This window comes from Mustela erminea, chromosome 4 (assembly GCF_009829155.1).
Source record: "Mustela erminea isolate mMusErm1 chromosome 4, mMusErm1.Pri, whole genome shotgun sequence".
NCBI classification, from domain to species: domain Eukaryota; kingdom Metazoa; phylum Chordata; class Mammalia; order Carnivora; family Mustelidae; genus Mustela; species Mustela erminea.
Window position 1 is genome coordinate 148,980,438 of NC_045617.1, and position 20,887 is coordinate 149,001,324.

At 44.8% G+C, this 20,887-nt stretch overlaps 3 non-coding genes across 3 annotated transcripts; 2 read left to right on the forward strand and 1 right to left on the reverse strand.

The window, feature by feature from the left end:
- Positions 1-4,358: 4,358 nt before the first annotated feature.
- TRNAR-UCU lies at positions 4,359-4,447 on the forward strand. Its single transcript is given in 2 exon segments — positions 4,359-4,395; positions 4,412-4,447. It is a non-coding gene; the product is annotated as a tRNA-Arg (tRNA).
- Positions 4,448-12,734: 8,287 nt separating this feature from the next.
- On the forward strand, positions 12,735-12,807 carry TRNAK-UUU. Its single transcript has one exon. It is a non-coding gene; the product is annotated as a tRNA-Lys (tRNA).
- A 3,710-nt stretch (positions 12,808-16,517) lies between these two features.
- On the reverse strand, positions 16,518-16,589 carry TRNAD-GUC. Its single transcript has one exon. It is a non-coding gene; the product is annotated as a tRNA-Asp (tRNA).
- Positions 16,590-20,887: the final 4,298 nt, after the last annotated feature.

Here is a 20,887-nt window from a genome sequence, read left to right on the forward strand (position 1 = left end):
TGACTAGAAGAATCTTGGGTAATGAGGACTGTCTCATACTGGGATGAAGGGGGGTGGAGAAAACAACCCACACTCCTACCTCCCGGAAGCTAGCAATAGCAGCACTTGGGTGTATCTTCTTTTTCTCTCCTCCCCCTTGCCCCCGTATTTTGAGTGCAAAAAAGGGGGGGATGGTTGAAGTCACACAAAACATAAATTGTGCCAATATCTTCCAGACAAAAACCATTAGGAATACAGAAGAGGTTGATGGGTGCATCTCAGTAAGAGGGTTTAATCTTGTGTTAGGTGATTTGGGGGGTTTAAAGAATCAGGGCTTCTCTGGACCGGGTGCTGTGTGGAAGGAGGGAGCCATTCTAGGATTGGATAGCTTAATAAATCCTATCCTGAAGGAAAGAAGACCAGAGCAGTGCTAAAACTAGGATTGGTCAAGAAACTGTCATCCCTCATATTGGACAAGAAGAGGAGATGCTGGGTCATTTTTGTGGCTTGACAATACTGGTGTCTCTGGGTCTGTTCTGTGCGTGTTTCACGTTTGTGTTTGTGTTCAGACAGGACGGCAGTGTGATCTTATTTCCATCTTAATCCATAGATGGTCACTTGAAGGGCCTGGCCTGACATCTGCGGTCTGTGAAATTGCTTATGTTAAACAAAAGAACATCAAGGTCTTGCTGAGAATACCAGGTCAGCCCCCGTGTGGCGGAAGCTGCTTTTCTCTGTCTCAATTTTGTATTTTACTAATTTAATTGCGTGTTATATCACCAACACTTTTTTTTCCCCTAGGCACTTCTCAAATGTCATTTTAGTGGCTTTCTAATGTTCCCTTACTCAGATGAAGTCGGAATCAAGCAAATAGTTCCCCCTGCTGGACTTCTATGTTATTTGTGCTCTGCTCTTCTTACCCTTTTTAAAATACTGTAACTGCTTTGTGCACAAAACGCTTTTCTGTAGTTAGGATTAATTCCGTAAGACAGTGTTTTGCAAAATGAATTACCGATTTGACTGTTTTCAAGCTCCAAATGAGCTGAAATACCCGTGTGTGTGAGGTGCAAAGTTTGCAGGAACAAAGAACTTCTTGTGAGAATGTGAAGAAGGAAATATGATTCCTGTCCCCACGAGGAAGGCGGTGACATTTAATCGCAAACGAGAGAGTTTTGCGGACAACGGCTTGAGGAAACGTTTCCCTTGTAAACTGAACATTTGACGGCTCTCCTTGTGTTCCCTCAGAGGGGCTTGTGTTTTCAGCCCTTCAGAGGAAGCCGGCTCGGCACGGCACCCGCCCTCCCGCTCCGAAGCGCGGGCTCGCTAAGCCCAGAAGCAACCCTGTTTACAAAACGGCTCAACTTTGCCTGGTACTTAACCGTTTCTACTTGTCCTTTCCGCTACGTGAGAGACAGAAGGTCGCTAGGTCCGGCTCTGGAAAATTCGTTCTCTGGGATGTCCTTGGGGCGCGGGGCGGGGAGCCCGAGGTCGGGGCGGAGCAACCCCGTTGAACTGCAACTAACGAGTCCCAGCTGCGAATCCCCCTGTGGACGTAACGCGCGTGAGCGCCCTTCAGGCCGGCTCCTCTCCCACCAGCTTTTCCAAGTCCGGGGCTGCCCGAGGCGCCGCTGGGTTCCAGCCCGCCTTTCTGGGGTTCCCTGGACTTAGAGCTGAACCCACATGTCCTCGCCGATCAGTGCGTGGAGAATGGACTAAGGTCAAGGAAGCTCGAAGCTCACCATCCTCATTCGGCTCTGGATTTACTAGGGGTTCGTTCTTGAATCCAAGAACCCTTGGAAAAGCCATGAAATTCTTTCTTGCAAAACTAAATGTGTGCAGACGCTCCACACACCAGCCACCTGTCACACCCACTAGTATCTCACGTTAGCCCACGTGGACAGCGGCTTGCCTACCCCGCCCTTTCATCAAGAGTTAACATTCTGGGGGAGCGAGAATGGCGGCGGGGGGAGGGGAGGGCTGTGCTCAGTCGCTTAAGCATCCAGCTCTTGATTTTGGCTCATGATCTCGGGGTTTTGAGGTCATGATCTCAGGATTGGGGGATCAAGCTCGCATGGAGCTCACTCGGCAAGGAGCCTGCTTAAGAGTCTTTCTCTCCGTCTCCCCCTCCATCCCCACCCCCCCACCACTAATGAGTGAACATTGGTGGGAAGGGCCTGTAGGGTGGTTAAAGGATTAGAAATTCTCTGGGGTTTGCCTGCAAACCCTGCTGACTTGTTGCTAAGGGGCAAGCCAAGGAGACATTTAGTTAGTTTCATCAAAGATTTTATTTAGAGAGAAGAATCAATTATTTAGGAAAGTTAATACATGATCTGCTGTCAGGAAGGTCTTCGAATAAAGGTGTAGCAAATAAAGGTGTAGCATCCATATGACCAATGGCATCAGCCCTTCGAGAAGCTCAGATTGGAGAGGATGGACACTGATTGCTGATAATGTCTACAAGAACAGAGGTGCCTATAAAGTGTGTGTATACCAAGGGTGGGGGGGGGGACAAACTTCACTCTTAATGATGTTCGTCGTCATTCAGTCAGTTGTCATAGCAGTCGGGAAACAGCAACCCAATTTTCTGAGCCACCAAAAAAGAATATCCTTTCCTGTGAACGAGGATGACTAAGGATGTGGTGCTGGTCCAGACCCAGGACCCTCCTCAGTGTGAAACGTGTTATCAGCGACACAGAGGTGGGCCAACAGGCACAACTTAGAGGCTCAGGAACCGGAAGAGAGGGGATTGTTGGAAAAAAGCAAACTATGTTTTCACACAAGTCTATAGTCTGAGAAATCTGGGTTCTCAGGAAACCACAGCAGTTAATCCAGTTAGTTGGACAGCACAGTCTAGAAGATGTGGGGACAGAGAGTCACAGCAGTGTGGATAAACAAATGCTACAGCAAACTTTGGATTCACATGCTCTGTACTAGAAAAGTCTACACAGTATTTTGAGAATGTGGCCGCATCGTTAGAGTAGCCCACGATGGAGAAATGGTCCCGAGGACTGTAGAATAAAAATGTTTATGTATCATCTCTGCATCAAATTCTTTATTGGAAAACATGTTCTCAGATGAGTTTTTAATAATAGTGAGATAAGAGGGAATAAGAAACAGAGGAAGATTTCATTCCAAGGACACTAATTCGGGGGTTTGTTACAGATACAGTAACAAGTGCTTGAAATAATTAACTACTCTATAGTCTAAGGCATCTTATTTTTTTGCTAAGGACCCCTTTCAAGTGAACTTTTTAAAATTGCAGACATAAACTAATGAGAAATACGTTTTACCACTGTCGGGCCCCAAACGACTTCCTTTCCCTTGAAAGCTTTCCGAATCCTCCGAAAACAATATGTGGGCGTAATTATCTCAGTAAAGTAGTTTATAGTATCCTTAGTTATTTCTGTGGATTGCGATCTGATCTGCCCCTCTGACTTGTGCTTTGTGAGGATCTCAGATACTTGGTCGGAAGGAAGGAAAGAAAGGAGGGAGGGAGGGAGGAAGACTTCCATCTGGTAAGCGGATACGTGGGCGTAGACGTGACATCCAGGAAATAGGACGAAGCCGCGCTCGCCTCTGGCCCCGGGGCTCTGGGGCTTCGAGAACTTCTCAGCCAGCTCAGGCTTCGCTCCGGTAAACACGTGTCCTTTCTGCACTGCAGGTTTGCAAGCCGTGGGCAGATCCAGGACTCTGCGTCCTAGGGAGTCCCTCCTCAGTGACCGCCCCTGCCACCTGGCCCTCTCTGTCCACAGGACCTCGACCGATGGCCGCCGAAGGAGCCGGGTGGCTGGAGCGCACGGTCCCACGGAAGAGAGGTCGCAAAGAAAATTCCCGAGCTGGGAAACCTGGAGTATTTCCAAAGATGCTTGGACGCATCCAAAAATCCGTGGGTGGCAGAGTCGTCGTTTGCTCTGAGCAAAGCACACAAGGAAGCCCCCTTTCCAAAAACAACACGGGTGGGAACGGGAAGGGCCTCCCTTCCTCGAGGGAGAACCCCGCACAGAGCCGGAGTGGAGGGAGGGGGACCCGGCGACGTGTTGGGAACATCTTCCAAGGCCGCTTACTGGGAACTCTCCCAGATACCATTTTCGCGAAGCCCACGGCCCCCAGCGTGTCGGTGCACTGGCCGGATGCAATGAGATATGGTTTTTGATCCTTGATCAAACTCTTCCCTATCTTGCAGAGACAAATGACAATGGTCGCTGGAAGGATCAGAAACTCCCCGCGTCGGGTATTGTGTGTCCCTTGCATTGCCTTGTTTCTGTGCTTCTTGAACTTTCGCGGTGACTGCAGCAGAGTGTTTCCAGAAATGTATTACAGTGAGAGCCAAATAAATAATCAACGACCTTAGGTCTCCGTCGCTAACACTGCAACCCACAGGCTCTGTGGCGCAATGGATAGCGCATTGGACTTCTAGCGCTGATAGAAAGAGATTCAAAGGTTGCGGGTTCGAGTCCCGCCAGAGTCGCAAGCATTTTGTGTCGAGTGGATTCCCTCCCAAACAATTTCTCGGCTCCTGTAAGATGTGGACGTTTTGCCCACAGTCAACTTTCTCACTTCGGTGTATTTCGACTTCGTAAACAATTCCACCGGTGTCTTGGGGGGGTGGGGGGGTCAATGACCAAATGGAGAGAAGTGGACGCGCCCAGCGAAGGTGAAGTGTGGAAATAATTACTAGTACTTATTTCTTCGTCATGAGAAACAATTTCCAGCTCGCTATTTTCCTGGTCTTGGCTGGAGGCCCGCAGTCAGGCGTTCCACACGGTGCCTGCAAGAATCCTGCAGCGGCCACTGGAAACCCCCAGGGTCTTCCCGCACGTGCTGCTCAGCCCAAGCCTGCTCAGACCCTCCCCGCTCCGCCCCGCAAGCGCTCACGGGTGGTGCAGAGGTTTGCTCCGCAAACTTAACTAAAGTTTAATTTGTTTTTAAATGAATGGTGGATGAGATCAGTAAAGATTATTCCCACTTAACTGTAGAGATGGAGACAAGAGACAAAAAATAAGACTTCTTTCCATCCTAGAACACCACTTCCTTAATTCTGTCCGCTGGTGCCTAGTTTCAAGTATCCTTTCAGAAATTCTGTATGTATAGATGCGTTCGCCATGAGGGAAAGAAACAGAAGGACGACAGACCCAGTGTATTTCCAGCAGCGCCTGCATCTGGCACCGTTCCCTAAAGGGAGAATTGCTTGACCTTTGCATGTGGAGCATGGGTTTATGAATGTTTCAATAAAGCCTTCTTCTTAAACTTTATCACGTGGTATGGTGGGTTTTCTCCTCCTGGACTGGTACCACAATCTGGCAATGATGGACCCCTTCCCTGTGATCCGCTAGTGTAATGACTAACCTTCTGTAGAATATCGCCCACTACACACTCCTCCTACTCCTCCTACCATGCACATCCCATGTCTAGCAGGTCAGGCAAAGGGACCCCTATTTATTCCTGCATAGATTTCTCAGGAAATTACAATGTCTCACTATAGCTGCAATGCCACTTTTGTCTAATACTAAATTTACACACGTGTGCATGATTTCTGAACTCTCTATGCCCTTGAATGTTTTGTTTATGCCTACACCAATGCATGTTCTTCTTTAGGTGAGTTTTCTAGTAAGGCTTGACACCTAGTATGATACTTACAACTATCTTTTTCTTCTTCGAAATTCTCCTGACTGGTGCAATCCCAGACTCACCTTTTCTGATTATCTTCCCTCCAGGATCACAATCCTGCACTGCCTGTTTCCTAAACTCTGTTTTCTAATGGTTATTTCATACCCTTTTTTTCTGGTTTTCTAATTTTTGTATAGCCAGAGGACAACTCTCCTAGCTGTTAATCCTTGATGGGTGGAAGTAGAAATTTCATTAACAAAAATAAGGGACCACAGATTATTTTCAACATTCCATAGTACTTTTGTTAGATTTTTAGATTATCTGATCTAAAAATCTGATGGGTCTGTTTAAGTACACTCTTAATCAAATGATTGTTGACTTTTTATCTACATATTCTATTACCTGTATCATTTTTCTTCATAGGGAACCATTTTAATGTATTAAGTGTCTACATTTTTGTTATATTAAAACATGACATGTTTTCTTACAGAATATGTCATAGTATTTCGTGCACATCCTTTTTATATTACAAAAATTATACTTTGTATACATAGCTTTCTACTTCTGACTTTTTCCATAACCGTCATTATCTTATCTTATTTATATGTCATTTAAATGCTGATCATTGCCAACGCATCTACCATAACTTATCTTTTTTATTGCTTCCAAGAAGGGGCCCTCTTAGCTCCTGACACTACAGGTAACTCTGCCCAAACACCCTCATACACATCCCTTTATGGATTTGGACATACCCCGGGGAGGCACAGAGGTTAGAGAACCTGTTATGCCTGTATTTTGATTGTGCTGATTGGTGCCAGATTGCTATCTCGGACGGACCCAGCCTTTTCAACAAAACTGAGTAGCCACAAAAACCTATCTGCGGCATTAATACTGCCTCACAGTCTAAGTTGTAAAGTGATGCCCCATCGAGTTTGAATCTCTTGTATAATCGTTGACTCTGAGCTCTTCCTGGTTCCAAGGTTGTTAATTCTTTCCTGTAAACTGTTAACCTTGACTGCCTGCTCCCTAATTGCATCTGCTGCTTTTAATTGAAGGTTTACAGGCCATTCTATGCATGGATACCTTATCAGTCTCAAATAATTGCCCTGTGATTTAGTGATAGCATTTTTTATTTTCAGACTTGATAAGAGTACCAAAGGCTACTTTGCTCATGTTCAACTGCTAATATCAAAATAAGACAACTTCTTAGTTGTGACAGAAACTAGACCCAAAGCCACTGCCTAGATGCACAGCTGGAAATTCATCTTCCTTTCTTTCTTTCACAGAGAGAGGAAATTCACCTTTCTGTCATCATGTCTCTCTCTGTGTGTTTCCTTACCATCTCTATTACCTTTTTAATGCAAGAACATCGGCCCTTTGTACTTACAAATTACTACAGAAGATCTGTCCAGAAGGTCCCCAGCTCAGCGCTGCGCACTTGCTGAGAACTGCCTTCCCCTGAAAGGCCCCTGATGGGCAGCTCTCCGCTTGACAAATGGGGAGAGTCCTTCCAGGGTTCATGTGTGAAAGAGTGGAGGAAATAATGCAGGGGATGGGAAAAACTCTTTCCTCAAGTTGCTTTTCAGTCCAATTTCCCTGACCTCACTGGAATGAAATCCAATTTTGACCAGTCTAGGTTAATGTGTGTAGATAAACTCCATTCCACAAACCACCATGGAGCAAACATGGCCACCTTCTTGGCTTTGCCAAGCAGTTAGACCGGCAAAAGAAGGCTTGGGGTTTCTCTGTAGGACGAGGGCCTTGACTCTTTAGATGGTAGCAGGTGAAGGAGAATCAGAACGCCAGATATCAGGGAGAATTGGGACTTAAATTATCCTTGGAAACCTGTGGGGGTAGAAGTCGATTCTCACTCTCCAGGTTGGAAGCTGTCACCCTCAGCCCTCCATTATGTACACAGAGCTGCTACTGGACTCCGGACTTCTGGCTCAGAGCTTTTAAGCAGTTGCAGATGGGTCGGTGGCTAGACAGGGCAAGCTGGTGCTCACAAGAATGCCCTCACAAGGCGGAAATGGAAGCGCCCTGCACATCTGGGGTCTAAAGATACGCAGCCACAGAGCCACAGCCGTAAGAAACCTGCTCTGTCACACAGAGAGAAAAAATGGCTTGGCTTCTTTTGGGAGAGTTGGTCCCATTAATGCCACAGTTCTGGGCCCTAACTTTATACACCACTTCCGTGCACACTGTTGAAAGCTGAAATTATGAGGAAAAGTGAGGATGGCCAGAAGGGGTTGGTGATACTTCCCTGCAGGAGAGGGTGAGGTAAGTGCATGGGAGCCCACTCCCATGCAGTGGGATGGCCTGGCTTCCGCACTAGGATAGCAACACATAGTCCGCTCTTCTGGCAGAAAATATGAAAAAGAATAGGATTCTCTTGGAGAAGAGCAGCACCTTGCAGAATGTAGCGGGAAACCACAAAGGGGCAAAGGATGGCTTCCCAAGAAGCTCGGTCAGCATCTCCTCAGTTGGACCAGGCAAAGGGGTGATACCCTGCATTTACAGAATCCCAGTCAAAACCTTACCTACTCTCGTCCTTAGAGCATCCATTCTGCGTGGGAGCAACTTTCTCAGATTCATGATATTTAGTCATTGATTTGTAGGTAGGAAGTCGATGGACTCCAAGGGGAGTTTATCTCACTGTTCAGGCTAAGGGAGTGTAGGAATTTCTGAAAGTTGGGCAAACTTATGTTTGATATCTTCATCTATTCTGTCTGTCTTACCTTAAGAACAAAGATGACGTGGGCAAGGGGGAATTTGCATAGGGGTTAATATCCTACAAAGCTCTTTGGTAGCGATTCTGGGAAATAGAGTGCACATCACTAAAGAAGCAATTCAGACCTCACCAGGTAGGACAGATGAGTCAAACAACACTTTTGCTATGGCTAAAATTACGGCTTTCTGACAAAATGCTCCTGAAAATTGCTTTAATATGCATTTTATACACATTTAATATGCATAAACATGTTTTTATATACAGTATTTTATAAACATTTTTATATCTGTTTTTGGTACAATAGAATAAATTAATTTTAGAATGTGTAAAGAAAGGGATCTTGGGAGCCTGGGGGCTCAGTCAGTTGGGCGTCTGCGTTTGGCTCAGGTCCTGATCCCAGGGTGCTGGTATTGAGCCCCATATCAGGTTCCCTGCTCTGCAGAAAGCCTGCTTCTCCCTCTTCCTCTGCTGCTCTCTCTGCTTGTGCTCGCTCTCTCTGTGTCAAATAAATAAATAAATAAATAAAACCTTAAAAAAAGAGAGAGAAAGGGACGCCTGGGTGGCTCAGTTGGTTAAGCATCTGTCTTTGGCTCAGGTCATGATCCCAGGGTCCTGGGATTGAGTTCCACATTGGGCTCCTTGCTTGGCAGGGAGCCTGCTGCTCTCTCTGCTTGTGCTCTCTCTCTCTCTGACAAATAAATTAAAAAAAAAATAGAAAGAGAGAGAGAGAGAGAAAGGTGTCTTGAGGCTTGAATCTCATGTCTTCATAGTTTTGAGAGGATCACAGTGTAGGCAGGTCAGATAAACATCAAAAACATCCTTGGCTTTGCCTAAGACTAATTTGCCTAATTTCTTGCCTATCCTCATTTAAGGTTGTAGTCAACGCATCTATGGAATAGTAGTAAGACTATAGCTCCAGCTAATATACTGAGTTAATCAGTGCTAGCAGAATAGAAGATAGAGGGACCCCTTCTTGTAGTATAACAAATCACTTGTGGAGTGGAGATAAAGATTATCCTGTGAATAGAAACATATCATCAACACCGAGGATGTTGGCAAATCTCCAGGACCTCTGTTTTACATCATAAAGTTTACTATCGTTGTCCCTGATTCACCATCACTTTATAGGCAATTTTTATACCTATCTTTGTGCTTGAACATGAATATGTTTTCTATTAGCTGAGAAATAAAAGATCATTGAAATGTATTTTATTAATATATTTTACTTTGTTGTTATGAATTGAATTGTGCTCCATCCCCCAACTTCATATGTTGAAGTCCTAATCCCCTGTACCTCAGAATGTGACCATATTTGGAAATAAGGTCATTGCAGGTGTAGTTAATTAGGTTAAGATCAGATCATTAGGATGACCCCTATCTAATACAACTCATGTCTGTTTGAAAAGGGGAAATTTGGACACAGAGGCATATATGCATAGAGGGAAGATGATATAAAGAGATAGAAATAAGTACGTGAATATGAAGATGGCCGAGGAGGGAAGTCTGGAACAGAACCCTGCCAATACCTTGATATCGGAAGCCTGCAGAACTGTGAAATAAATTTCTGTTTTTAAGCCACCCAGTTTGTTTTGTTAAAGCAACCTTGGCAAACTAATACATTTATACATAATTAACCCAGGAAGATTGTTCTCTTGAATTTTATCGTTTATTAAGTCTAAACTCGATAAATAAAATAATTCTTACAATATTTCTGAGTTAAAGTGTGAAAAATGATAAAGCAAACCTAAGTATTCTATTATTCATGATTTTTATAAAGTGGAAGAACAAATCTTTGTGTTATTTGGAGGCCATTCTAGAAAATCTAAAGAATTCAGGCATAAAAGATATTTTCACGGTTGTTACTATTCCGGTTTAAGGCCTATGCTTGGGAAAATCAGCTCAAGATGAATCTTCTTGAAAGACAAAATATGAACACAAGTCATAATTTTGTCAAACCGAGGCATGCAAAAACCACAGCAATAATAACAGTGATCATTAGAAACTTAAAAATAAGTAAGTTTTCTCAAAATTATTTAAAATATACCAACACTACAAAGAGGTAACAGAATGTCTTGACAATTATAAAAGAACTTTGGTTAACATGGCACAAATAACTCGGTAATTTTGCAGAAAAAAATTCTAATTTTGCTGTTTAGCACATATTTTCATACCAGGATTCGCATGTTCTTTTCGTATAAACAAATCAATTAAAAGTAACTATCTCAGAGTTTTAAAGCATCATGTGTACATTGTTTTTAAAATGCATCTTACTCTATCCCTATATGTATGTATTTAAATAAACACAAATACGGAATCATAAGTATCTGCAGACATTGCCAAGAGTCCTCGGAGGGTGGGACGGGGTGCAAAACCGCTCAGGGTTGCGAACCACTGTTCTAACCCTTCTGCCTCTCATAGGCCTCTCGACGATCTCGTGGTACTGAATAGAGGCATCCAAACTCTTCACTCCGCAGCCCACGCCCTCAGGGTGGCAGAGTGATGCGATGGGGAAAAGGTGTGCAAGGAGGGGAAGCGGAAGGTCGATAGGAAAAGAACAAAAGTTCAGGCGAGGGCAAGGGAGAGGGAGGGACCCGCAGGAGAAGGGCCCAAGAACGCTCAAACCACCTGCCACTTGCTCTCACAGAACAGTTGAAACTGGAAACGGGAACTTAGAACCCTCCCCTCACCTATATTTTAAGACCTACACTTTAATACTGACCTATTACTATCCATATAGATATTTATAAACATCATAAATGTCAAAAGGAAAAAGGAAAGAAAGAAAAAGAAAGCAGGGAGGAAGGAAGGGCAGGCGAAGGAGAAACACCTCCGAACACCACCGGCTTGAGAAGGGTGAAGTGCGGGTAGTAATAGAGAGGAAGGATAAGCTTTGATACCGCTGCCTAAAAAGGAAGTGATTTAATTCTAAAAACTTGCAGAATTGAACAGGGCAAGAATAAAATCACCAGCCTGTCTGAAGTGGGATTCGAAACCACGCCTCCACCTGGAGACCAGAAGCTCGAAGCGGACGCTTGAGTCTGGCGCCTTAGACCACTCGGCCATCCTGACACTCCTGCGCACAAAGCGCTGAGCACCGGGACTGTGATCCGCCTCCGGGGAGCGCCTGGCGCGGCCGGGAGCATCTGCGGCCGACTGCGCGCCCGGAGCGCTGCCTCGCGCGGGGGAGAAAGGGCGGGTTTGCAGGAAGCCGGAGGCACAAGGTGGCACAGGGGGAGGCGCGCAGAGCCGGGCGGTGAGGTTCGAAGGGCTCACAGCCCGGGAGGGGGTGGGGGAGAGGGGCTTACACTCCCCCTTTTCCAACCCGTCCAAAGTTTTCGAACCGTCCGTCCAAGAAGAGGAAGCTGGAAGGCTGGTTTATATTTTTAGGTTAAGTCAAAGTGACTAAATGTTTCCCTCCGGGATATAGGTTTGTCATTCCTGAATTCTGTGTATAATTTACGTACTAAAATAACTCCTGCACATTATTTCGTGGTAGTTGGCATCGTGGGTACCGCATTAAGTCCATGCATTATTTTCTTCGCATTTGGTCAGAATTGCATTTGTCTTCATGAATAGAAAAACCAAAAAAGACCCGGAGAGAATGACTGGCCCCGGAGAAAGTAGTCCCGGGTTAGTGTGTGCAGGGGCAGGGGAGGGTGTAACAGCTCCCCAAGGAAATAGGCGCTGGAGCCGTATTCGGGGTGGGATTTTTGACTTCAGGGTTTCTGTCTACAGGCGCTCAGAAAACGTTTCAAGAACCGGTAAATAATGAACCACGAGCCCTAGTTCCTCAACTGCCGGCCTTTCTTGTCTTGGAACGAGCTGGGGCTCACGATGAGAAAGCCAGAGGCGGCCATGCACTGCCCCCTCCCACCGTAGCCCTAAAGAACCCAGACGTCCCATTTCTGAAACCACCGGGAAAACCCCGAAGGGAACACCGGACATAATTCCCCGACCGGTGTCAAGTATAACCTTCCTCTTCTGTCTCCATCTTCTCTTTCATTCTCTTGAAGTTGCTCCTCCATTACCACAACCGTTCCTAAGAGGGGTCGCCTCGTCCCGGTTTCCCCCACGGGCTGGTGAGGGAGTCTGCGCCGCGGCTCTTCCACCATCTGGGGAGTAAACAGTGTCTCCGAGGGTCTTTCTGCCCAAACCCGCGAATCCCCTTCGGCAACGACTGACTCTAGAAGGGATCTTCATTCTCCCCGCAGCTGTGCGCCTGACCCGGCTGTTGAAAGCATGTACAGTGTGGCCGTTACTCGATCTGCTCGAGGGTTCGATGACCCCGGTAACTGAGCCACACTTTTGGAGGATCCTTGAAGTTCCTGAAACCTTGGTTCACTCCAGCTCTCTCTGGTAACCCAGAGTGTTTATGGAATTTAGTTATTTATGAGATAAATTAACAACTCTTGACAGAGCCTGGGTAGCTCAGTCGGTAGAGCATCAGACTTTTAATCTGAGGGTCCAGGGTTCAAGTCCCTGTTCAGGCGTTAGGTGTACTTTTTATTTCAGCCACACGCAGAAGACCATACTTGTGGCCCAGAAGAACTCATTCTTTACAGATTTTCAGGCCTAGTCTGGCTTCATTTAATTATTCCCTCCAAGAATGAACTAAACCAGTCCTACACTTTGCAAGGGAATTTGGAATCGTGGGTGATAGGAAGAAAGGTAACGAAAAAACTCATCACCGAATTACTATGAATTCTGCCCTTTTTAAAATTCCCTCGCATATTGTGGGGGTGACTCCCTGGAAGGTGGGGTGCGATTTGATTAGATCCTACCAGAATAAAAACTGAAGGCAGTGATATCTGGGGCTCCCCAGCTCTTTCACCAGTTGGTGTTACACAAGTCTTACCCACTTTGCCAAACATAGTTGATCAACTAAAATCCAAACACATTCTGAGATTGTGTTAGCCATCCACTTTGTGTTTTCATTAAAAAGCTCCCCTCCTTGGGATGCTTGGCTGGCTCTGTCAGTAGAGCACTAGATTCTGGATCTGGGGGTTATGAATTCGAATCCCCTTTTGGGTGTAGAGATGACCTAAAAATAAAATCTTAAAAAAAAAAAAAAGCTACTTTGTCTGGGATTTAAATATTTTGTAAAAGCTTCTTTGGTAACAAGGTTCTTTGTGTTTGTTCTCTGTCCATTACTATAGATTTTTGTAAGATTTTAACTGGGTTTTGGACAAAAAGGTCGAGGTTTTCACGGTGGGTACTTGCAAAACAAGATTACATTTGCTTCATCATTGTTTCATCTCCACTATGTCATATATCCACAGGAGAACACCATGCCTATAAAGTTGTGGGGGTATCCCCCCCCACTGCCTTAAACCAGACCACAGAAATCCTCCAGCAGACAGGGAAGCAGAAGCCTCTGTAGATGTGCCTGCCATAGACATGTCAAATAGCTCCTCAACAGAAACAGATATTAAAAGATCAAAAGTCGGGGTGCCTGGGTGGCTCAGTGGGTTAGGCCTCTGCCTTTGGCTCAGGTCATGATCTCGAGGTCCTAAGACCCTGCATGGGGCTCTCTGCTCCACAGGGAGCCTGCTTCCCCCTTTCTCTCTGCCTGCCTCTCTGCCTACTTGTGATCTCTTTCTGTGTCAAATAAATAAATAAATAAAATCTTTAAAAAATAATAATAGTAATTAAAAAAAAAAAAGATCAAAAGTCTGCTGTTGTCTAGATCGAACTCTGGCCTGCTCTTGAGTCTTAATTCAGTTGGTAAAATGAGATCTCCCAGACAAGCTGAAGGAATCTACAGCCTCCACATCTCCCAAAAGTGTGGATCAATTACCTAGGGTCTCCTTCTGGAGCCAGAGCCCTTTCTCACTGAGCAGATCATTTAACCTCCACATTGTACATTTGCTGAACAGTGGGTTTACGCACACAATTGCATGGGAAATGAAGGAGAAAGGTTGAGCTCAAATGAGCAGGTTCTGTATAGAAGTGTTTTCACTGGAGTCCATCAGTGATTGCAGAAAGCGGGTAGGTGGGCAGAGCAGAGGGGCCCTGGGACATCATTATTCTTATGGGGCACGAAGAACAGGACATGAGGTTCCCTTATGAACTTGACAAGAGATGAGTCCAGTGACTGGAGTTCACTTAATTATTCAGGAAAATAAAAGACAGGGAAAGAGAGCTAAAGGTCAAAATTACAAGGCAGGGCATATGAGTTCATTGCCCCCTTCAGAGTTTTCCGTGCACTTTCATAATTGGGATTCCACAGGCTCTCTAGAGTCAGAAAAAAAGGGAGGTGGCACCTGCTTCAGAGGGCTTCCTCAGCTGGAAAAGACCATTGCCCTCAGAACCCACTTCTCACTTCTCAGTAGGTGTTCCCTCTGCTCATTCTCCCCTCCTTCCTTTTCTCTACCTCTCCCCAGCCCCTCTCCCTTCCCCTCTTCTCTCTTCTTTGCTTCCCTCTCTGTTACCCCTCATGTACCACCTAAAGTCTCTAAAGGCAAAGCAGAACGGAAATAAAACACGCCATCCCCACCGTGCCCTTTGGCATTCTGTGGTGACTATACGATTTGGAGGAGAAACACGAAGTTACTTTTGTTGTTATATGATGAGTAGGTAGGTAAATGATGATCCAGGCTAGATCACTGGGGGCGGGGTGTCAATGTGCTTTACAAATAGTTTAGATTTTATATTAAATACAATAAACATCTGAATATGTTAGTAACATAATCAGAATAACCAAGGACATGATCTCATGATGGAGATCACCTGGGAATTTTCAACACCTGTTGGAGGCTGGTTCCACCTCCAGACCTCCTAATTTACTTGGCATGGGATGCCACCCTCCGTCAGGTATTTTAGAGGCTTCTAGGTGACTCTAATTACAGCAGCATTCTGACGTACATTGAGAGTTTTCCCAAGGGTGGTTGGTTCCTGTACCACCACCATCTCTCTGCTGGAGAAGAATGTGAATTTGACAAAACACCCAAGTAATCCTGAAACACTTAAAGTGTGAAAGATACTGGCTTACCACACCTATCTCTGCTAATGCTTCCATATTTACTCAGTTTGAAACCTATATCACAACTTCTGTAAATGTTCACCTGTGTCAGAAAAAAGCGTGAGTCTTGCAGATGGACCACAGAAAAGTGCTGGGTGTCCTTTCCGCAAAGTGCGGGACATTGTCTAATAGGCATTGGGAAATTGGTTCAAAGTGTGCACCTTTAACTGAATTTCTATTTATTAAACCATACAAATGGTAAAAGCTGACTTGTAGATAATTGATAGCAATGCAAATGGCATTTGTCCACAGAAATTCAAGCCAATTTTGCCCAAGAAAAAGATAATTTCAAGTATTATTGTCCTATAGACTGCTGACCAGTTTCCCATTGACTCGTTTATTAATATCTCCCCAAGAGTCATGAGGTCGACCTTGTTATCCTAAACGTACAAGTGAAGGGAGAGGACTGGGGGGCACAGCCCCCTAAGACGTCACCCACTATGGAAGCGATGTCCAGTGTCCAATGTCAAACACAGATGCCCTTAATTGGAGGTACTTAGGGTTTCCGCTCCTCTTTCTTAAAATCATTTTGAGCCGTTTCATTTTCTTGGCAGCTCCACCGCAGGCAACTCTGAATGTCTTCGTGGAGACTTTTTTTTTAAATCCATCTTTCCTGAAAGCGATTTTGAACGAGTGCTGCCTAGAGCTTTGACCCCAAGGACGAAGAAATCATGGAGCAGGAGAGTCTCTGCCAGGAGTTCAAGTCCCACGCCTGACACACCTGTAACGGGACAGGTGCGGGACCCCCACCCCCACCCCCAGAGGTTTCCTGTCGCTCCCGCCCCTTGGCCTGCTCCGGGCTTGTCCCCGAGCCCCGCCCTGCCAGCCGCGCCCCGTGCAGCGCCCTGGGTGCTCCCCAGCACGCCCCGCCCGCATTCTCCTGTGCTTTCCCTGTCCCGGCAGGGGGCAGTTCCGCCCCGCCCGGCGACGGCCCCGGACAGCTGGCCGCGCGGAAGGACGCCCCCCACGCGTCGGGACCGCCGGCACATCGCAGTTCCCCGCGCAACATCCTGCAGATTTTCTGGGGCGCAGTTTGAGTCCCGGAGGATCCCCCAGCATGCGGGAATCTGCCTTAAAATAAACAATGGAATCAGAGCAGGAGGACCTGGTTTCTGGGGAACCGCCCCTGGGGAAGTTAGTTGCCCTGAAAAAGGCGGAGGCAAAAAGTGTACCCGCTCTCTCCCCGTCGGGGAATCGAACCCCGGTCTCCCGCGTGACAGGCGGGGATACTCACCACTATACTAACGAGGAGGACATGTAAGTGTCCTGAAAGTCTTGATTGCAGAGGACTCACACGTTCGGTCCTGAGATAGATAGATAGATAGATAGATAGATAGGTAGATAGATAGATAGATAGATATATTTTTTTTTTTCTGCGCATGGAATTCCTGGGACATTCACTTATCTCTATAAGAGTCATTTGTTACAAGATTCTATAAAACAAATTCCACAAGACTTCAAAAATCGAAAAACGGCAGCCCACCAAAGACTAGACATTGCTGTACATAGTTTCATCACTCATAGCAAAGAAATGTTCCTTAACAGCAAGAAATGCATTAAACATTTTTTAAAAGCTCCCCCCAACCCCCACTTAAAATAACTTTCCTCCTTCTTCACTTCAAGTTTATTTCTTATTTTAGATTTGTCTCAAGGGTCACCTTCCCCTGGGACGTTTTCACAGGCCATCCTGAGTGAGATATACTTCTTCTGTTTCCCTTTGTCACTGTAAGAGCTGCATATGTTACGTGTGAATTTCTACATGGAATACAGGTTAAGACCTTACTCTTAAAATCTAGGTCTTAGGTTTTGCAGCGTTGGCATTAAATGAGTTCTTATTTTTGTAGAGCCTTTTAGTTGTAGAAATGCCACTGCTAGGAATATTCCTTAGTGAAATTCCAGCTCAGTTCCACAGGGGGCTTCATAGGAGACAGTCACTGTAGCAACTGGAGGTAGCAAAGAATTGGAGACATATTGGGTGTCCATTACTGAGATGAATGTGTGTATCAAGAGAAGAACGGTGCGTTTCCTGTGGCCTCGGAACAGATCACTACAAAGTGGGTTGGCTTAAAGCCACAGAAATGTGTGATCTCTGGAGAGGAGCAGGCAGAGATCCAAACGTCAGAGGGCAGGCTGTCTCTGAAGGCTAGGGAAAGATGCTTTTTTGGCTTCTTCCCAGCCCCTTGTGGCTCTGGGCCATCCTCCTGGCTCCCTGGGCTGTACCCATCCCAATCTCTGCCTCTGTCTATGTGTGCCCTCTTTTATAAAGACACCAGCCACTGAATTTAGGGTCCACTGTAATCCAGGATGAACTTGTAATTTAACTAATTACAAGATTAGTTGTTTAGATGAACTCCCAATTTAACTAATTAATCTGTAAAAACCATTTTCCAAGTAAGGTCACATTCTGAGGTTCTGGAAAGGCACAAATTTCCAGAGGATGCTCTTTAACCCCCTACAATTAGGAATAAAAGATAAAGTGTTTATACATAAACTTAGTTGATTTCACCAAAGTATACAGCAAGAGCTGGAAATATGCTGATTGAAACTAGTTGTGGTGAAAGGGAAGGCAGGTGGGAAGACGAGTGTAAAGTGCTATGTTATTGTTGCTCGGACTAAGAAGCAGAAGAGATCGTCTGAATAAAGAGGAGAACAAAGTTCTTAAATGACATAAGAAGGACCATAACGAACAATTAAAAATAAAAACCCTCTAAAAATATTTAAAAATGCAAAATGACAAAATAACCTATTTGTAAATGTTTAAGTATATAATTTTATGGATGAGGGACTTAATATCCCAATGATATCATTTCTCCCCAAATTGATCTATGAATTCAATGTAATTCCAACATAAACTCCAACAATTTTTTTCAAGAACTTGATAAAATTTCCAAGACCTTGGTGTAAAATCATATGTAAGTGTATAGGGCCTATGATATCTAGGATGCTTTTACTAAAAATAAGAAGAAGATTGCCAACAAGATTGTAGAACTTATTAGACACTTCAGAAATTAAAATATTACAATACAGGCACTGGCATTGAACCTTAAATTGGTTAAATAGGACAGTGAACTCAGAAGAGATATGTGTGTTCATATAATTTGGAATGTGGACAGTGGTGGCATGTCAGTGCAGAGGAGTGCAAGCTATTTATTTAATAGAGCTAGGGGAAAATATTGTGTTCCCATGGATGGAAATATGACACTAGATAAAAATATATACTAGAAAAATCAATGATATAAATGTCAACACCAAAATTTAAAACTGTTGGTAACATATATATGAATCAATCAGGAACCTGTTTATACTGTCCTAGGTAATGATGTGGAGGATTTAGTAAAGTGGTTACGTTAATGATTGAAGAACTGATGTGATCGATGGGACAGAGACAATCTCCGTGGAAAGCCACAAAAGGCTTAAAGACCAGGTTACCAGGGAGAACTTGAAACTGTAACAGATGTGACTTGAAGGCATTTGATGCTTTGAGGAGATATAGCCAAGGGCAAGTGGTGGTGAGAGAAAAGCCTGATTTCACTCTTGCTTCTCTCTTCTTATCTCCATCGAATGCCAAACACTTCTCATTTCCATCCAATGATTTAAACCCAAACAGAAGCCACCTGACTGAGCGAGTTGGGGAATGCAGCTTCCGTGGTCCAGCTTCCTTGTGTTACAGAGCATGAATGAGCACTGGACACACGTCAGTCTGAGCACAGGCGTGTGAGTTCTGCCCCTTCTGCTACTCATCATCCAATCTCAGCATTTTCCTAAAACGTAACTTACATTCAAAAAATGAATGATCTGAAAATGGCAGAGGAATAGCTACTGAGATGACCTCAGGTCCCAGGAGTTCAGCTAGATAGTTATCAAACCATTCCGAACACCTACAAACCCAACAGGAGATAGAAGAGAAGAAGAAAAGCAATTCTAGAAGCAGAAAGTTGGCCACTTTCTGAAAGGTAGGATGTGTTGAGAAGTGAATCCAGAGCCAAGGGAAGATAGACTGTGGGGGGAGGGGCCGGCTCCTGTAAGCAGGAGAGCAACAGAGTACAAAATCCGAACTTTTAGAAGTCTGCTCCACTGAGGACATCACTCCAGAGGCTAAGTTGGGGTGAAGCCCTCACTGGGACAGTGTGGTCTCAGGTCCTGCGGGGTCACAGAAGAATTGGGAGTGTCTGAGTGTAGCAGAGCTTGCAAGTACTAGAGCAGGGAAGCCGGCTACAGAGACGGAGCTGAGAAGTGGGTTCTCAGCTTGGGGTTACCTTAAACTGTGATGCATGGCACAGTCAGACCACTGCTCTTTGAGCAGGGACCCCACAAGTGGCAGATCTGGGGAGACCCCCCTGGAAGAACAGTAGGGTTCTGCTGGGTTTGGAGACTCCAAATGGGGTGTGTACCACAGAGGGAAGTGCTCAGTCACAGGTCAGGTGAGTCCGAGTGCAGCCGGAAACCAGGCAGATGGGAGGGATTGAGCGCTTTTCTCCAAGAGCATACTGAGGAGTGGGCCCGGAGCTCCCAGGAGGCCGCCATTTTCAATCTGTCCTCTAGAGCTCTATGGAAAGAAAGCATTCAGGGAACAAAAGCTCTGAGAGCAAACCAGAGCAGATTACTTAGCCCAGCCCCTGGCAAGGGTGGCCCAATTCTGTCTCTGGCAAAGACATCTGAGAATCACAACAGGCCCCTCCCCCAGAAGATCAGCAAGAAATCCAGCCAAGACCAAGCTCACTGATCAAGAAGAACAGCAGAATTCCAGAGGAGGGAAAAGCAAAGCATGGATTTCATGGCTTTCTCCCCATGATTCTTTAGTTTTACAAAGTTAATTAAATTTTTTAAATTCTATGTTTTTCTTATTCTAATTTTTTTAAACTTTGCCTCTTTCCTCTTTTAACATTTATTAACTAGTTTACCTTAACAATACCTTTCTAAAAAATCTTCATTATTATAATCATATTTTATCCTTCATTGTATCTAACGTTATTTTTTGTATACATACAGGGTTTTTTTCTTCTAAAAACGTTTTGGGGGGCACCTGGGTTGTTCAGTGGGTTAAGCCGCTGCCTTCAGCTCAGGTCATGATCTCAGGGTCCTGGGATCGAGTCCTGCATCTGGCTCTCTGCTCAGCAGAGAGCCGGCTTCCCTCTCTCTCTCTGCCTGCCTCTCTGTCTAATTGTGATCTCTCTCTGTCAAATAAATAAATAAAATCTTTAAAAAAATTTTTTTTGGGATACAATTTCTTCTAATAGATCAAAATATACCCTAAATCTAGCACAGGGCTTTCTTCTAGTCTCCAGCCTGAGCAAATTCTCTCCACTTTCTTTTTCTTTTTCCAACCAACTTATCAATTCCTTTTTTAGAAATTTTTTTAAAAATTTTCATCTTTACAATCATATTCCATCACTTCATTGTGTTTACCCTTATTTTTGTATATATTTAAGTTTTTCTTTCTTTAAAATTTTGGGTCTCTTCTAAGAGACCAAAATACACCAAGATCAAATGGGTGGCTCTGTTCTATTCACCAGTCTAATATATATATATAAATTTTATAAAACTTCTTC